Source organism: Peromyscus leucopus, chromosome 1 (genome assembly GCF_004664715.2).
Source record: "Peromyscus leucopus breed LL Stock chromosome 1, UCI_PerLeu_2.1, whole genome shotgun sequence".
Lineage (NCBI taxonomy): Eukaryota > Metazoa > Chordata > Mammalia > Rodentia > Cricetidae > Peromyscus > Peromyscus leucopus.
The window spans coordinates 107,487,199-107,507,146 of NC_051063.1; the positions used below are offsets into that span (position 1 = coordinate 107,487,199).

General features: G+C 41.6%; 1 protein-coding gene and 1 pseudogene across 1 annotated transcript in view; one reads left to right on the top strand and one right to left on the bottom strand.

Annotated features, from left to right (window-relative positions):
* The window catches only part of Rsf1 (remodeling and spacing factor 1), a 120,359-nt gene that overhangs the window by 96,833 nt on the left and 3,578 nt on the right, over positions 1-19,948 (bottom strand). The gene's annotated exons all lie outside the window — the stretch shown is intronic.
* On the top strand, positions 1,771-2,340 carry LOC114698672 (annotated as a pseudogene).

Sequence of the window (19,948 nt, forward strand, 5' to 3'; positions counted from 1 at the left end):
GCAGGATTTCTCTCTACAGCTCAGAGCATCCTTTATGTCTTAATCATCCTACCCTAGCCTCCCAAGTACTGAGATTACAGGATGTGCCACCACGTCTAGTTTTATAATAACTATTCTAACATTGTGTATGCTAGCTGTGACATCTGCTGAAGTGCTTCTTTGGACTATGTGCCTCCGTATTAGACTGGTCTCAAGTTGCATCCTTTATGGCAAAACCATAATTATGGAAGTACAGAAATCTCCTAATAGTCATTCTAATGAATTAGAGAATCTATGGCAAGCCATGGGGACTCCTAAGACTTGTGGTCAGTTGGTCAGAAATACAGGTACCCTGGGGACCCTACTTACGGAGGGGTCTGAAGTGGTGGTGATGGTGGTTCGTGATGTAATCTTTGTGAAATCTGAGGCTAGTTCTAGGTGATTAGAAGTTAGCAATTATACTACATCCATTTTTAAAGTTTGAACCAAAAACTTGTGCTATGAAAAAGCAATTCACAAAAGACGGTGTCGCAAACAAAGGAAGAAATGTGCCTCTTAACACTGACACCACATGAAACTACCTGACAACCGCATTAGCAAAAGCCTTAAAGTTTGAAAATACATGCGCTGGGTACATGGATAAATGAGATCTCTCATGTAACTCTGGCTGGACAAGAATCCTAAAATTCTTTGAAGAGCAACTGGGTATACCGAAGATAAAACTAGGCCACACCTTTCAAACAATTCCATCCTTTAGCAAAGCTGCTAGAGTAACAGAACAAACACAAATAGCTGTGAACTTTAAAGAGTTACACTATTTTCATGTAATAAAGTAGAAATTAGTAATTAAAACAACATGTACTATTGGTACATGGCTTTATTTCAAAATAATGTCAAGGCCAACAAAGGGAGCTGTGGAAGAATGAGCATAATAAAGCTTTAAAACACATACATCCTTACCATGTATTGTTTGTAGACACACAAATATATGCTTAGTATGAAAGTATGTGGGGACAACTCTTAAAAGTCTCAACGTTTGCCTTTAGTAATGGAAGAAGGGACTCATAACAGGAACAGTACATGGAGGGCTTCAAACAAAGCTTCAACTTTAATGTCCTTTAAAGATTAATGGGGGGGGGTGAGAGATGGCTCAGCAGTTAAGAGTTCAATTCCCAGCAACCACATGGTGGCTCACAACCATCTGTAATGAGACCTGGTGCCCTCTTCTGGCCTGCAGGCATACATAACAAACAAACAAATAAATAATAAATCTTAAAAAAAAAAATAAATAAAGGACAGGCTGGAGAGATGGCTCAGAGGTTAAGAGCACTAGCTGCTCTTCTAGAGGACCTGGGTTCAATTCCTAGCAATTACAATGGCAACTGACATCTGTAACTCCAATTCCAGGGGATCTGACACCCTCACAGACATACATGCAGGCAAAACATCAATGCACATGAAATAAAAATAAATAAATCACTTGTTTTTTTAAAAAAGAGTAAAAATGGGGGGCGGGGCCTCCTTGTGACCGCCCCTTGGCGGCTGGTCCAAGGTCTGGGTGTCCCCCACTTAATGCAATCCCGGTTCCTGGTCCCACATAAGGCGATCCAGATTCCCGGCCCGCAGCCGACTGCCAGTGGCTTGGCGCAGGCGAGGGTTGGGAGCGCGCGAGCTAATACCTAGGACTGAGAGGAGGGATTCCCCGGACTGACGGGAGGAAACCGGGTACTCTGGCCTCCTGCCTGCTGCCCGCCTGTTCTTTAAGGTCACAAACACTGTGTGCCCTGCGTGATGAGTGCCAAAGCGGACCAGGAGATGGAACTAGAAGCTTTACATTCTATGTGTGAAGGAGACGAAAGCTGCGGGGAATTAAGTCCGGCTGCATTTCAATACAGGACAGGTGAAGATGGTCTTCCAAAGCCTTCCTAACAGACATTTCCTGGACAGAGACATCCCCAAACGCCTCTGATTATACCTATGAACGCTTTTTTTTTTTTTTTTAACAACACCATCTCCTCAGCTGTTAAGCAGAGTATCTTAGCCAAACTACAAGAAGCCGTAGAAGTGAATCTAGGCACCGCCATGACCTACACATTGAGTAGGCCAAGGACAATAGAGAGCAGTTCGTGGAGAACCATCATCCTGGAATTCTACACCAACACCCATAGCCAATATCATCTGGGTTGAAACTCCCAGCACAGCCCCATCACGTAAGAAAAAAAAACAAGAAAGAGCCACTTTCTAAAGCTCAGAAACGCAAGGGGGCAGATAAAAAACAGATCACCAAGGGGAGCTTCCCCGAGACCGGACCTGGGTTGATGTGGGGAAGTTAAGCAAACTGGCTCTCCAGATGATGACTAGCACCTACCTGCAGATGAAGCAAGAGCATCCTTTGAAAAGCAGCCTGGATCAACATGTCCCCTTACTTTTTCTGGTACTGAGTGGCTTTTTACAAGACATAGTTCTTTTGTGTGCATCTTAAAAAATTTAAGTGGAAGGTCCATGAAGCGATTTGGTTGTAGTAAATTATTTTCACAAATTTGCCTTAATAAAAGATGAAAGTGTAAGTAAAAAAAGAAAAGAAAAAGGAGTAAAAGTGAAATACGTGGGAACCTGAAAGTCACATCATAGAAAATCTCACAATGTCAGTGTTTTTTTAAAATAATAATAATCTGTATGTTATTTCTCTTGTGTGCAACCTTTTCATTCTTTTGTTGTTGTTATTCTTACAGAGGAAGCATTAAATTTTTAATTGAAAGGGGGAAAAGCTGCGGCTGGAGAGATGGCTCAGGGAGTTAGACACCCTTACTGTTTTTACAGAGGACCTGTGTTGCAGCTCAAACCCACCAGTACCCAGTTCTGGAGGATCTGATACCCTCTTCAGCACGCACATGCAAACATATTTTAGAACATAGTCCAATAAGGGAGTCCTGCAAGGGGAATTCTGAGTGCCTGTGAGAAAAGTCCAAGAAAATCAGACATGAGTCTTGTAACCTCAGTCTCTTCAGAACACGGAATCGTTCTTGGAATGTGTTTTCACAGTCCTCCCCGGTGTAATGGATGACTTCAGCTGTGTTAGTCATAGGCCTCTATGGAAAACATGCTTTTGCCATGTAGGATTGTCCTTGTGGTTGTTCACTTTACTCAGGTGACACTTCTTAACCCTCAGAGTCTAAACTGTCTGATCTCTGACTAAAACTGGCCATTGCAGGGGACTTCAGTGAGCCTCATTTACTGGTTCCTCTCTCTCAGACTCACACATGGTTGAAAGCACCACAAATCAGGGACCCGAGGTCACCTATGAGAGAGAGAGTGGGGACCCTCAGAGAAGGCGGTGAGGGAGCATGATGGGGCAGAGACCAGGAAGGCTTTGCCTGATGTCAGGCCATCATTTCTTAAAGAAAGGGCACACGTATCAAGATAAATCACAACGATTAGATTGCTTGCCGTTTGTGTATGATCACAATCCCTGGTTTCCAGAAGGAAGAACTTTCGATGACTAAGTATGGGACCGAATCGGAAAAAATACCGACAGGCTTATAAACAAGGGGGAAGGATCCTTGTTCAATTTGGGGTCAATTAGGCATTAATTCGAAATGTTATCAAAATGCTTAAGGAAGATAAGGAGGATATTAATCATGAGGATGTTCAAACCTTAAAATTAGTAAAAGACTCAAAGAAGATTTTTCCCTATTCAGGCAAAATCAACGTAAAAACAGCAATAAAGGTAACTCTGCTGATGCCCACTGCCTCAGCTCCCTTACTGGAGCTCCCCTTGAGTTTGTGTCCTCCACTGCCTGAAAATGACCCTGAAGCATGGGGTGAGGAATCTGATTATCAATCTATTCTTCAATTCTGTCCATGTTTTGATGAGGACTTAGGGAAGCCTATGAAAAAGCTAACTTTACATACAACCTAGGCAAGCTAGGGCTTGACAGAGAAACAGATTTCATTTCCCAGTTCCTCCCTGGCCTCATGAGCTGTGCTTGGTATTTCCAGTGCAATTTCAGCAAAATCAAAATGTTTACCTAATTATGCACTAACCAATCTATTTAAAACATAAGACGAAGATATGGCTTCGGACAGTCCTCTAATATTATCTCGAGGGGCAAGGAAAGATCTACAGCCATTTGAATCCAGGCCAAAAGAGGCCTCTGTGTACCCTGTGGATCCTTCACCATCTTCAAACTTACTTATTTTCCCCACTAAATTGTCTCCTACAGGTATTACAGCGCGAGAGGATAAATCTTTGGAATGGATTCATTACGTCACAGGAGCCATAAAATACTAACTGCTACCTTACTTCTTCTCGCTCAATTAGTAAATCAGGGGAGGACAATTTTATCACAACAATTATATGGGTTTGAACCTTGCTATATTATCTTACCCTTAACTAGCAATCAGTTTTTTAGAGTGTTACAGAACTCTATGGATTTTCAAATTTCATTTGCAGATTAGTATGGAAGGAGAGGAAATCATTATCTAGCTGGTAAGCTATGGGATTTTCTCATACAAACTGAATTGTGATTACAAAAGTTGTTCAACCTTCTCCCATTCCATAAGCAGATACTTATTTTATTGATGGCTCACTTAATACTACAGGAGGGGTTCATGGTCCAGATAGTCAATGTAGTAATACTTTTTTCCCTCAGCCCCACAGGTGGAACTGGCTGTTTAGATTCATTTATTACAGTTAGTTCATAAACTCTTAATACTGTTTCAGATTCTGCTTATGTTGTAGAATCCTTTCAAACAACAGACTCATACTCATACCCACTCCAACCTCCCTGGTTTTATTACAGAAGGAAATAAGCAAGCTGATGCACTAACCTGCCCTATTTTACTTCCCAGAAGAAAACTAGAAAGAAGAAGGTGGGTCCACTGAGACATTAAGGACTCCTCTTTGGCTCTTCCAGCCCTAGGACATCAAGGACAATGGCAGAGAGAAAAAGATATAGAAGTCACCAGAAAGATAGCAAATCTCCAGCCGAAGGGCAAAAGGAGACATTGACCGTTATCAGCAGAAGTCAAGTCTGCCCACCTGGCGCCAAGTTAAGGCCCTATGCACCAAGTCACTTCACTTTCCTTGACTATGTTTACGACTGGACCTTGGGACCATAAGACTCATTCATTCATCTGAAGAAGGGACTGCATTTAATTCTTCCTTGGTATTTATATCACTTCCTATCTGTACAGGACATAACATTTATATTCTTATTAAAGTCAAATATGGGCTTATATTCTACAAGATATCACAACTACCATCTTAGTTAGGGTTTCTATTACTATGAAGAGACACCGTGACCACAGCAACTCTTATAAAGAAAAACATTTAATTGTGGATTTACAGTTCAGAGGTTCAGTCCATTATCATCATGGTGGGACACGGCAGTGTGCAAGCTGACATGGTGGCTAGAGAGGAAGCTGAGAGTTCTTATATCTTGACTCACAGGCAAAAGGAAGTGGTCTGAGTCACTGGGTACGGTTTTAGCATTTATGAGACCTCAAATCCCACCTCTACAGTGACACACTTCCTCCAACAAGACCATACCTATTCTAACAAGGCCACACTTCCTAATAGTGCTGCTCCATTTGGGGGCTATTTTCTTTCAGACACCACAACTATTTATCATATGGGTCTTTTTCAATCTATTCTCTAGATTTTTCTGATCAATGTAATAATGTAGCTAGTAATAATAATAATAGTTTGTGACAAGTTTTAAATTCCCAGTTGCTGAATATCCACCACTGCTGATATAATAAGTCAAATTAATAAATCTAGGTTTAATGAACAGAAAAAGCAATCCTGGGTGACCCTTGGAAAGGCAGGGGAAGAGTCACATGGCAAATATGGCTATTAGGCCTTAAGTAACCTGTAGGCATGGTCTTGAGCAGTCCCAAGGAGGGGCTGGGTTTTTTGGTGGGCTTTGAGGGGGCAGGGGTCTGGAACAAGAAGGCAACTCTGGGGGAGGGACTGCTGTTTAGTGGGCTTTGAGAAGGCAGGTTTGGGGAGAGAAATGGGGGAGGGGAGTTGAGGTGGAACATTCCAGACTCTTTGGGTATACGGGTGCCAGTGCTGAGGTGGAGCTTCCACCAGAACAGTCTGGATCTCTGTTCTTGGTGTCAGAGATGCTCAAGGGTCTAATATTATTATGTTTATAATTTGCTTGCTTATAGGATACTCATGCACCACCAAATGACAATTACATTTATCTACAACATCTCAAATCAAAATTACTCTGGATATCCTGCTATTAAAAAAATTAAAAGGGGGGAGCTGTTGGAACACAGTCCAAAAATGAAGTTGTTCAAGGGGAATTCTGAGTGCTTGTGAAAAAACTCCAAGAAAACAAGACCACGAGTCTTGTGACTTAAGTTTCTTAAAAACACAACTTGTTCTTGGAATGTGCCCTTCCCAGATGTAGCAGATAGGATGAGTTCACTTTAAGTTGTTTATTACAGCTGGCAATTGTTATTTGTTTATATGCCTCTAAAGAAAAACATGGTTTTGCCATGTACATACTGTCCTTGTGATTATATACTCAGATGACTTTTCTTAACCCTCAGAGTATAAATTGTCTGATGCCCTGAATAAAGTTGGCTATTGTGTGAGACTTTATCCTGCCTCAAGTATTGACTACATTCTCCCAGGTTCATGCCACCAACCAGAGTTGGTAAACAAGACATACATGCAGACAAAACACTCATATACATAAAACAGAACGTAATAAAGAAAAAATATATAGTATGGTGGTAGTGGTGCACACCTTTAAACCCAGCACTCAGGAGGTAGAGGCAGGTGAATCTCTTGAATTGAAACCAGCTTGATATACAGAGTGAGTTCCAGGACAGCCAGGACTACACAGAGAAACCCTGTCTTGAAAAACCAAAAAGAAAGAATATATAAAATCTTTCTGGGAGCTGGAGAGATGGCTCAGAGGTTAGGAGAACTGGCTGCTCTTCCAGAGGTCCTGAGTTCAATTCCCAGCAACCACATGGTGGCTCACAACCATCTGTAGTGAGATCTGGTGCCCTCTTCTGGCCTGCAGTCACACATGCAATCAGAACACTATATACATAATAAATAAATCTTTAAAAAAAATCTTTCTGGAACGAAAAAAAAAAAAGTCATTTACAAAGGAATAAGACTCAGACTAATAGGTTTTTCACCAGCAACAGTAGATGGTAGAAGATTTAAAAAAAAAAAAAAAGGCAGTGTTGTCGAACTTTCGTAAGGAAAGTTCTTGACTATTGGACTACTGTTTTCAGTTACAGCAGTAGTCAGAATAGAAGACAAACACGCCAGAACTGAAAGTTTACTGCTTAGAGACCGTCTACTGAAAAAAATGTATCCCAACAAAGGGCAGATCCAAGGAGAAAACATATGGAAACCAGAACAGTGATAAGATTATCACAACGTGTAATTTAAACTGTTGAGAAATAATATTAAGTTTAAAAAAAAAAAAAATTCCATGGACCAGGCATCGGTGGTGTATGCCTTTAAGCCCAGTACTCAGAAGGCAGAGCCAGGTGATCTCTGTGAGTTCGAGGCCAGCATGGTCTACAGAGCGAGATCCAGGACAGCCAGAGCTGTTATACAGAGCAATCCTGTCTTGAAAAACAAAACAAACAAACAAATATGTTTGTCTACCTAGAGAGAATAGGGGCAAGGGAGATGGCTCAGTGGCTAAGAACATTTGCTGTGAAAGCAAGAGGATCTGAGTTCAAATCTCCAGCACCTACAAAAAGCTAGCCATGACTACATGTGCCTGTAATCCCCACACTGAGCATGCAGAGACGAATGGATTCCAGGAGTCCTCGAAAGCTAACCTAATGGAAATGGCAAGGTTCAGGTTCAGTAAGGCTATCTCAAAAAAAAAAAAAAAAAAAAGTAAAGACACTCAATGTCCTTCTCAGGCCTTAATTAACATGAACCAACACACACACATATACACACACACACACACACACACACACAAAGAATAGAGGCTAAAGAGATGGCTCATTGGTTAAGAGCACTAGTTATTCTTCCAGAGGACCTAAGTTCAATTCCCTAGCATCCAGCATCCATATGTCCATTCATATGCCAACTTACAAATGTCTGTACTCCATCCAGTCCTGGCTGATCCAACACCCTCTTCTGGTCGCCATGGGCACAGATATATAAAAGGAAAAGGGTGATTACACACAGGCCTAATAACTTCAGTTTGATTCCCTGGTCCCAAAAAGCGGCACCCAGGAACCAAGTCCCACAGTCGTCCTCTGTCCTCTGTCCTCTGTATGCCACACAAACAGAAAAGCACACTATGTCCGAATGAAAAAGAGGGAGAAGGTGCAGCTCAGTGACTGCATACTCATCTGCACGCATGAGGTCCTGGGCATCGCCAGCATGACAGATAAACACATAAGAATGGAGAAGATAATAAGGATGGATGAAGAGGTCCAAAATATGAGAAAATAGTAAAGGGCTAAAATATAGCTATCATGGCAAATCAAACCAGATTATGAGTAGATAAAAAAAAAAAAAAGACAGAAAAGATAAACCAGTTGATCACAATCAACATTTATAAGATAAAGAAAATTAGAAAAGTTATAGAATGTCTGATTCCAGATCCCAGACCAAGTTAGGGCCACTATATATAGCTCCTTTATGGTGCTCAGCAAGTCTGTAAGGGAATAAAAAGGAACCTCCACTGATGGAGATTCGCTCCCTAGTAAGTCTTCACCTCACAGGCACCAGGCCCTGACTTCCATCTCCAGCTCCACAACAAACTACCTTTATTAGTTGATTAGTCAGTTTTTCAATGTGTTACAGTCTTACTATATTCCAAACTACAAGAAAAGTCTCAGCAGAAAAAACAACAACAACAAAAAACAGCTTGTCCTGTTTTTTTGTTTTGTTTTGTTTTTTTCCTGGAAGATTTTTAACACTTAGGGATGCAGAAAGTTACAGTTACACTTTAAAGCCAATTGTGAGGTTATTCAGCACAAAAGGGATAAAGTATCAAAACTAATTCTCTGAGACACTCAACTTAGCAAACGCCAAGGCTTCCCAAGCAAGTCACTCCATTCTGCCTGCAGAGCACAGATGAAGTCCTCAACCCCACACAGTAGCAAGCACTAGGATGTCTTCCCTCAACAAGTCGAAGCTTCCTGCAACTTATGACCCACCTGGGGTCATGTGACCAAATGTGGAGGCTGAGAACACTCAAGGAGGAAAAATTAGTTCAAACTGAAGCAGCGTCATGAATGCGTCATGAATGTGAGATGTTTCTGATAGTCCTTGCCCCATGCTTCATCCCCAGCACATGCCTCAGGCCACAAAAGCCAAGAATCACCCAGGCTCAAATTCAAGACTACTTACGTCATGAATCACAGTGCTCTTACTATACATACAAAATTTTCTGGTCATGTAAAAGCATTATCTTTCAGTTATGGAAAATAAAGCCCTCTGGGCTGGAGCGATGGCTCAAAGGTTAAGAGCACTGGCTGTTTTCCAGAGGTCCTGAGTTCAATTCCAGCAACCACATGGTAGCTCACAACCATCTATAATGAGATCTGGTGCCCTCTTCTGGCATTCAGACAAACATGCAGACAGAAAACTGTATACATAATAAATAAATAAATCTTTTTTTTTAAAAGCCTTTTAATGTTTTCCTATAGTCATTATTCAGCACGAAAGTATCAAATTAGTATTATTAAAATGTTTGAAAACTGAGGCTCCAGCACTTGGAAGGCAGAGGCAGGTGGATCGTTACAAGTTTAGGGCTAGTCTGGTCTACAGAACAAGGTCTAGGCCAGCCACATCTACACAGTGAGACTATCTTAAAAAAGTAAGCAAACGGGCTAGAAAGATGGCTCAGCAGTTAAGAGCATTGGCTGCTCTTCCAGAGGACCTGGGTTAAATTCCCAGCACCCACATGGCAGCTCACATCTGTCTGTAGCTCCAGGTCCAGAGAATCTGACACCCTCACAGAGACATACATGCATGCAAAATACCAATGCACATAAAATAAAAATTAATTAATTAAAATAAAAAGCAAGCAAACAAATAAATAAAAGTTGTTTGAGTTTCATTTTCTTTAAGAACTGTTAAATGAACTGTTTTTGTTTTCATGTTTTTCTAGATGTGGTCCGGCTGGCCTGGAACATGCTACATAGACCAGGCTGGGATACGTAGCAATCCTCTATCTCTGCCTCCCAAGTGCACGCCTGTTAAGCAAGCTTCGGCTTGACATTAGGACAGAATCAACACCATTTCTGAAACGGCCCTAAGTATGCTTCACTACTCTGTGTTTAGTGTTTTACAAAGTGGTAGCCTCACATTGACAAAAATCAACATATCAAGTGAGGTCCATTCTACATAACTGTTTTTCTTCTTCTAATAGCAGTTTTAGGTTTTACTCTCTCTATCCTTTCTCACCCGAGTGAACAGCAACAGTTACCAACATAAACCTTACCAAGACATGGAAACCATGCTTCCAGACCAGATAGCCAATCTTGGATGAGAGCTGGAGGCTGGTTTAATAGCGAGGCTACAAATCTTCCCCCTTATGGCAAATTACTGGGCCACTCGGCTCCAGTATTGCATTATGACAATTATACAGATGTACCCACAGCTACCCCTGAGCATCTTACCCTGTTAACAGGAAGGCTTTAAACCTATCTAACAGAGGAATGGCGATAATAACTGAGTATAAAACTAAACCAACATTAAGAAAACTCACAGAGAGGCTGGTATTTTCAACTCACAGGATACCAGGCATTTAGTTTATATTATATTGATTCTAAATACATTATCAAACAGAAATAAATACTCTGATACATTCCTTTCTTCACATACTGGAATAGGCATCAACAATTTTTTTTCCTGGAAGGGTCCAGATAGTAAATACTTTGTTTTTCAGGCTCTACATTTGGGATGATAACTCGGTTCTTTCCACCATAGTAATCTGAAAGCAGTCACAAAGGACATGAACAAATGAACAGGCCTGTATAGCAAAAACTTTATTTGCAAAAACAGATGAGGGATCAGATTCTGTGCACAGGCTGTTTGTCCACACCTAATAAACCACTGCAGAATATATTTTAATTTCCAATTACATCCACTAATCACAATGTTGAAATAAGACATAAAACCTACTTGACTGACGTGGTATCATTAACCAAGGTGACAATTACCTCCAACTGTCAATGGAAAGAATTTCATTCTTGTATGCTAGACAAATGTTTAGTGTACAGTTTAAAGTTTACTTTATATCAGATTTAGTTCTAAAAGAAGTTTTAGAGTAATATATGGTCCTGTACAAAACTGGAAAATTTTCACACATAAACATTTATTAAATACTATTAATCATCAGTTACAGAATTAAAATGATAAGAAGCTCCCCCATCAAGGATCTTATCATCTGCTAGACTGTGGTGAAAAAGTACTTATGAGGATTCTGACAATCGACCTGGAGAACGTGCTGCGTGAGGGAGAGGAGCAGCTAATTCACTCTGGGAGACAGAGACGTGCTGGACGCTCCCAGAGCAGACCTACCCTGCACCTGTACAGCAAGCAGACAAGGGACGGAGGCTGGAGAGGGATGTGCAACTCTAGAGGGAGGAGGAAGAAACGGCAAAGGCCCAGAAAGAACTTTATGAAAGAACTTTCCCCTGAACCTGCAGTTCAGCACAGGACAACAGAAGAGTGGGCTGAGCATAAGGGGACAAGGACAATAGACTCAACAAGCATTGAGAACAAACACCAAAGCATGCCGGTTGGTATCCGGGTTTCGTCCTTGGTTTCAGATATTGGTAGTTGGAGTAGGTAACATTTACTGCAACAGGATATTTGTGATCTAAGAAGTAACAGTACAACTCAAGTTCCCTCTTGGAAAGCCTCTTCAGAAAACTAGCTAGTAAGCTTTGATGATTAACAAAGAAATACATATTATAAAAAAATAAAATGTCGGCCGGGCGGTGGTGGCGCACGCCTTTAATCCCAGCACTCGGAAGGCAGAGACAGGCGGATCTCTGTGAGTTCGAGGCCAGCCTGGGCTACCAAGTGAGTTCCAGGAAAGGCGCAAAGCTACACAAGAGAAACCCTGTCTCGAAAAACCAAAAATAATAATAATAATAATAATAATAATAATAATAAAATGCAAAAAAAAATACAAAAAAAGCAAATGGGAGAATTATGATTCTACTTTGGGGAAATGACAAAGATAAACGAGAACAAAAACAGGGAAAAGCTGGGGGTCTACAAGGAATCAGATTCAACCTTCATTCTTATGCTTGTTGTATGTTTCTGATTTTCCAGGCAAGGTCTTATACAGCCCAACCGAACTCAAACTCGCTTTGCAGCCAAGCTGGCCTTGAATCCAGCTCTTCCTGCCTCTGCCCTGAGTGTAGGCCACCCCCACCTCGGCTTCTGAATGTCTTCTTAAACACTGCGTATGAACCATGCATACTTACCTTGGCAATCTGAGTAAACTCTGTGCAGTATAAAATCTGAAACCTAGCCTGTCCGCTGGAGGCATGTGTCCAGTTCTTCCCTCATCCTTTTCTTACCATCAGTTTAGTGCTGCTTCTACTTGGGATACTTTCACACCCTGCGTTCCTACATGGAAAAGGTCCTCCTGACACAGGACAGATGCATTCCTAAGCAAGTTTTTTATTTTGTGTTAATGTGCCTGGTGCTATGGTTTGGATATATAGTGCCACCCCTCAAATACAGCTCTGTGTTAAAGGGTTGCTCCTCTGCTGGCGACACTATTGAGAGGCGACTGGACCATGAGGGCACCAGCTTCACTAATGGAGTAACTCCTCAATGAAGTCACAGCTGAATGGGCAATCAGGAACTGGGGCATAGATAGCTGAAAGGAGGTCACTTGGGGCATGTCTTTGAAGAGTACTCCTTGCTGGATTTGTGCTACAGATCTCTCTCTCTTTCCCCCTTCTCTCCCATTCCCTCCCTCTTCCTGGCTGCCAGGAAATGAGCAGCTTTGCTCACACAACCCTCTTCCATCATAATGCCTTACCACCAATCAACCCATAGCAATGAAGCAAGACGACCATGGGCTGAAACCTTACAAACCATAAGCCAAAATCATCTTTCTGTCTTTCAAGTTGTTTATTCAGGTATTTTTATCACAGTGATGGAAAAATGCTGACATGTTCCTCTATCCATGTCTGTTCTCTCTGCCTCTTCAGAAAAGTGTGCCTCTTATTAAACAAAACAGGCCACGGATGTATGTTGCACCAATCCAAAATGGTCTTATAACAAAAACCCAGAGCCAGATATTGGGATAAATGCTGAACGATCAGAGAGACAAGGAACAAGTCACAGTCACTTCTCACCTCACCAACTTCTCAGCAGAAAAGAGAAGATCCGTCTCCACGAATCCTCAGACTGAATGCCTCTGAGTCCTCAGCCAAAAGGGCCTAATTCTTGTCTCCTCCAGCCTCGTGTTCCTTTTTCTGCCCAGCCATATCACTTCCTGTCTCAACCTTCCTAGTGCTGGGATTAAAGGCATGTGACTCCCAAGTACCCGGATTAAAGGTGTATGATCACAAATGCTGGAATTAAAGGTGTGCCACCACTGCCTGGCTGTTTGTCTTTTAAACTGGATTAATTTCATGCAGTCCAAAGTGGCTTTGAAATCACAGAGATCCAGACGGATCTGGGATTAGATTAAAGGTGTGTGATCCCAAGTGCTAGGATTAAAGGTGTGTGCCACCACTGCCTGACCTCCGTGGCTAACTCTGTGGCTGGCTCTGTCCTCTGATCTTCAACTAAGTTTTATTAGAGTACAACAAAATATCACCACAAATGTATCTCAATAATAAAGCATAGAGGCAAGGCTCTGGGTCCCACCTATTAGACCACAAACAACTTTTCTTTTCAAAGTTGGAGAGTCAGTAAGACAGCTAACAAGAAAAGGTGCCTGTTGCCGAGCCTGACAAGCAGAGTTCAATCCCCAGGACTGACAAGCTGGGAAAACTGACTCGTACACGTTGTCCTCTGACCTCCATATGAGTGTGGTTGCACCTTCCTACACACAGACACACACGGAATGAATTGCTTTTTAAAAGTTTAAGAAACACAAGCCACAATTTTTTTTTTTCAGTACCATTAGAACTTATTTGAGGAGAAACCAAATTCACATGGAATTTTTAAATCAGTATTAAAATTCACTTAATTCGCAGGCTGGAGAGATGGGTCAGCAGTTAAGAGCACTGGTTGTTCTTCCAGAGGACCCAGGTTCAACTCCCAGTACCTGTGTGGTAGTCCACAATCATCTATAACTCCAGGGGATCTGATGGTCTCTGTGGGCACTGCTTGCCTATGGTACACACACACACACACACACACACACACACACACATGCAAGCAAATCACCCACACACAAAATAATAAATGAGTTAAAACAGAGAGCTTTTAAAAAATTACTTAATTCTGAGAAATTTTTAAGATAAAAAGTATGATAAGATGAATGGAAAGTAGGCTAGGCTTGCCATTTGAAACCCATAAACTCACAAAAGTACCCTCCCTCATCCAACCTCCCCACCCCCACACAGTACACACACGGGCACACACTTCAGACACACACATCAGACACACACACACACACACACACAGCTTAAGAGCTGCTATTATGCCGGGCGGTGGTGGCGCACACCTTTAATCCCAGCACTCGGGAGGCAGAGGCAGGAGGATCTCTGTGAGTTCGAGGCCAGCCTGGGCTACCAAGTGAGTCCCAGGAAAGGCGCAAAGCTACGCAGAGAAACCCTGTCTCGAAAAACCAAAAAAAAAAAAAAAAAAAAAAAAAAAGAGCTGCTATTATAACTGAATTGACACATCCTTTTTTGGGGGAGGGAGTTGAAACAGGGTTTCTTTGTGTAGCCTTGGCTGTCCTGCAACTTGCTCTGTAGACCAGGATGGCCCTGAACTCACAGAGATCTGCCTGCCTCTGCTTCCTGAGTGCTGGGATTAAAAGTGTGCATTATCACTGCCCAGCCTTTGTATTTTTTTAAAACCTACTCCTTCATTGTCTATTTTCACTATTAAACCATAAGCTCACTGAATGCAAGCATACTGTTTATGTGGCTTAATAATACACTCCAAGGGTTTATGTACACCCAGCACATAGCAAGCAATCAAGTAGTACTTACTGAAAAACCTTTTTTTTTTTTTTTTTTTTAAGATAGCTCTTTCTGGTCTGAAACTCCCTAAGTAGACCAGGCTGGCCTCAAACTCAGAAATGTACCTGTCTCTGCCTCCTGGCAAGAAATGACTTCTTAAATGAAGTTATTTTCTCAAGTAGTATTTGATATTATACAAGTCCTAACATGACTGGAAAACAGAAAGCATCCTGGTATCTTCTGTTATGGCATCTATATTATAGTAAAGTCAGTAAAGGAAAAACATAATATATTAAAACCATAAACATAAAGCAGAAAGTAAAAATCTATTCTTAAATCTAGCAACACATAAAAATACCCTCCTTGAAGACATGGCTCAGGTTAACGTTCTTTAAGCTTAGTTACTCTTACTTTTCCACAATACATATGGTCATATACCTCACCAAAAACTTGTGAGGGATAATTTTAGTTTATAATCTGTAGTCTAGAATGCATATACTACTACTACTCCTCCACTTAATAAAATCCCAGAGGGAAAATGTCTTTAGAGGGTGACATACAAACTCACTTTAGCGTCTTACTAAATGAGAAAAATCTTTTAAAACAGACCCATTCTAACATTTTTGTTTGAAATCCTTACAATATTTGCTAGAACGACCATGCAGCAGATGGTCAGTATACACGTTAAATTAATGAAGTAACAACTGAGACCTTTCTTTCTGGTGGTAAAGTGTGCATGCGTGGTGTGTGCTCACAGGCACTCCTGCATGAGTTGGCCAGTATACACAGTAAATTAATGAAGTAAGTAACAACTGGGACCTTTCTTTCTGGGGTAAAGTGTGCATGCGTGGTGTGTGCTCACATGCACTCCTGCATGAGTTGGCCAGAGGCGAACTTCCGGTGACTTCCTCTATAACTCTCCACTGTATTTTTTGATAAGATCTCTCACTGAACCTGGAACTCACTGGCCGACAATCCAACAAATCCTAGAGACACACCATTCCCCCCCCCCCGCGCCCCCACCTCACCCTTTTAACTCCCGACAGCATTAGGGTTATAGGTATGTGCCACCACTCCTGGCTTTTAGATGGGTGCTCAGAATATAAACTAAGGTCCTCATGCAATGAGCTAGCCCCTAAGGAACCTTTTTTTAAATTTTATTTTATTAATGTGTATGAGTGTTTTGCCTACATGTATGTCTGTGTATCACATGTATGCCTGATGCCTGCAAAGACCAGAGACAGTGTCAGATCCCTTGGAACTGTAGTTACAGATGGTAAGGGTGCTAGGAATCAAACCTGCGTCCTTTGGAAGAGTAGCCAGTGCTCTTAACTGCTGAGCCACCTGTCCAGCCTCTAAAGATATTTAACAGTAAATTTCATAGTAAACATCTGAATAACTAGAAGACTAAAAAAGCAGGCCACTTTGCAGTAAGAGTCTCACATTAGCCAAAAGTTCTTCTGTTCTAATTACCACCTGCGCTAGGACAATGCTAACAGCCTCCCTCTCCACCTTAATAACTGCTGTTTACCTCAATTCTATGATAAACCAAAACGACACTGCATAGTGTCAGAAACAAGAGCTACCCAGCTTTAACAGAGTAGATCTCAAAGAGAAATAAAGAATCTTATTTCTTCAAAATCAGAAATGCCATGGACCTGCCTGGACTGAGTCTACCAGGTTGATTGCAGTCCTCTGGGGAGGATTTGCCCTGGAGGAGGTGGGAATGGGGGGTAGGCTGGGGGTAAGGGGAGGGTGTGGGAGGGGGAGAATAGGGGAACCCGTGGCTGATATGTAGAACTGAATGGTATCGTAAAATAAAATTTAAAAAAAAAAAAATCAGAAATGCCAAAACTGGGAATTTTCAGCCAACCTAGGTTCTTGCTTCAGTAAGGCCATTAACCAATGACTTGCCAGTATAAACCCACATGGTACACTCTCTGAGATCTGCTTATATTAAGAGATGGTAGCCAGGCAGTGGTGATGGTGCACCCAATCCCAGCACTCGGGAGGCAGAGCCAGGCGGATCTTCGTGAGTTCGAGGCCAGCCTGGTCTACAGAGTGAGATCCAAGACAAAACTAAGTGGAGAAACCCTGTCACGAAAAACCAAGAGAGAGAGAGAGAGAGAGAGAGAGAGAGAGAGAGAGAGAGAGAGAATGAGAATAACAATGGTCATCTTTTCACTTCATCAAATGCACGCAAAAAAAAAAAAAAAGGACTATCGTAGAATTCAATTAAGCACCATATGAAGTCCGAACCATAGTTCCACTTAAATATAAAAGACATACCCTTTTATACTTGCCATTTTGGCTGCAGAGTTAAAGTCATTGTAATTAAGTACAATAACAAATGTGTCTGATTGCATTCCTAGCACTCTAGACATTATAACAAGAAATCCCAAGTTCAAAACACGCCTGGACTACATATGGAGTTTCAACTGGGGAGGTGGCTCAGTGGCAGAGCATTTACCTACCAGGCAGAAAGCCCTGGGTTAGAACTCCAGTAATGAAAGAATAAAACAAACAAAACACATGCCCACATTCCCAGAAGTGGGGAGACTGAGGCAGGCGAATCACAAGTTCAATACCACTCTAGGCTATATAGAGTTCCAATCTAGTCTGAGATACACAGAAAATTTCAGATTAACCTGAGCCAAATAATAAGACCATATCAAAAATAAAAAATTTCAGCCAAGCAGTGGTGGCACAGGCCTTTAATCCCAGCACTCGGTAGGCAGAGGCAGGCGGATCTCTGTGAGTTCGAGGCCAGCCTGGTCTACATAGTTCCAGGAAAGGCACCAAAACTACACAGAGAAACTCGTCATGAAAAACAAAAACCACAACAAAAAATTTCAATTTAATGTTATGCAAAAACACATTGCTACATTGTAACATTATTCAATATCATTATTAGATATGACACTTCTCAAACCACACCTGTACAAAGAATTATTAAAAATAATTCTCTTCAGGGATGGTGGTGGCACACACCTTTAATCCCAACACTCAAAAGGCAGTGTGCATCTCTGAGTTGGAAACCAGCTCCATCTACTTCTACGTAATGAGTTTCAGGCCAGCTCAGGCTACAGTCAGACTGTCTCAAAAACAAGACAATAACAGACAAAACAGAAATCCCCTCTCTCTCGGGGACCAGGAAGGAGATGGGCAAGCACATAAAGTGAGTTCCATCACCTGAACCCACAGAAGTCAGGTGTCATGTCCAACATCTATAATTCCAGCCCTCCTATGACAACATGGGAGGTGGAGACAAACACACTGTCCCAAAGCTCTAGTGTATATAGTCTGCACAGTGTCATAAGAGAAACCCTGCCTCAACAAAGTGCAGTTCAAAAGGCAAGAACCAGCTCTTGAAAGCTGCCCTCTGATTTCTATACCCTGATATTTGTGTGCCCCACATTGTTCATACACACACACACACACACACACACACACACACACACACACACTCATTCTCTCTCTCTCAGAGGCACAACACTGAAGAGTCTTGGGAGCTAACAATCTTACAAAGTTAATGTCTGGGTTGGGGATTTAGCTCAGTGGTAGAGCGCTTGACTAGCAAGCACAAGGCCCTGGGTTTGGGCCTCAGCGGGGCTGGGGGAGGAGGGGGGGTGTTAATATCTACCCTTCTTTTTACCTATAATCCACAGTAACCTACTTCTTGTTAGGAGGAAGCATTTAAATTCCATACTAAATAGAGACCTGGGAAGTATAAAGCAGAATGTATAAATAATGCTTTCACTTGGAATGTCCTTTTCTGAGTCTAGCATCAACCATGAATCTATTCATAGTTGATAATTTTGGTGGACTTTTCAAACCACAGTCTGAATAACACTAATGGTCAGGTGTATGTGCTGGAAATCTGTGTCTTAGTTTCTCTTCCTTGTATGATAAAGCAACAGTCATCCTTTCTTTCTAGACCCAAAAGGTAATGATAGTCTCTAGAGCAGATTCCCAAGCTTTTTAGATTCATGGTACCCTCAGTGTCTCAGCAATTTCCTTAGAGTGGCCCTATATCAAAACAAAACAAAAAACAAACAAACAAACAAACAAAACCACATCAGTTCCACTTATTAGGTATTTGGAAACCATTTGAAAAGTGAATCTAGGGGCTGGAGAGATGGCTCAAGTGGTTAAGAGCATTCCTGACTCTTGCAAAGGATCCAGGTTTGATTTCCAGCACCCACATGGTGGCTCCCAACCATCTGTAATTCTAATTCCAAGGGACCTGATGCCTTTTTCTGACTTCCAAGTGTACCAGGTACACCTGCACACCTGTGAGAACAGGCAGGCAAACACTCAGATGCATACAATCATTACTTTTTTTTTTTTTTTTTTTTGGTTTTTTGAGACAGGGTTTCTCTGTGCAGTTTTGGTGCCTGTCCTGGATCTCACTCTGTAGACCAGGCTAGCCTCCTGGGTGCTGGGATCAAAGGTGTGCGCCACTGCTGCCCAGCTTAATCATTCCTTTTTAAAAAGAAAAATTAATCTAACTAAATTGACATTTTTCTTTTTTTTCTTTTTTTTTTTTTTTTTTTTTTGGTTTTTCGAGACGGGGTTTCTCTGTGTTGGACATTTTTCATGGTTTTATTTTATCTTTAAATAACCAGAATTACCTGTGGAATACTACCATGGGGCACAGAAGAACTTCCCAAGTTTTGGAGTTTAAATGGACACTGGTTCTATTTTCTGTCTCACGGAGCCTTCTTGACTAAGGAACAGGGCATCCTAAACTGAAGCCACACTATCAAATGAAAGCTTACAAACAACTTTTTAGGAAAAAGATCAAAGTATTTAAACAGGGACAAATCAGTTAACTAGC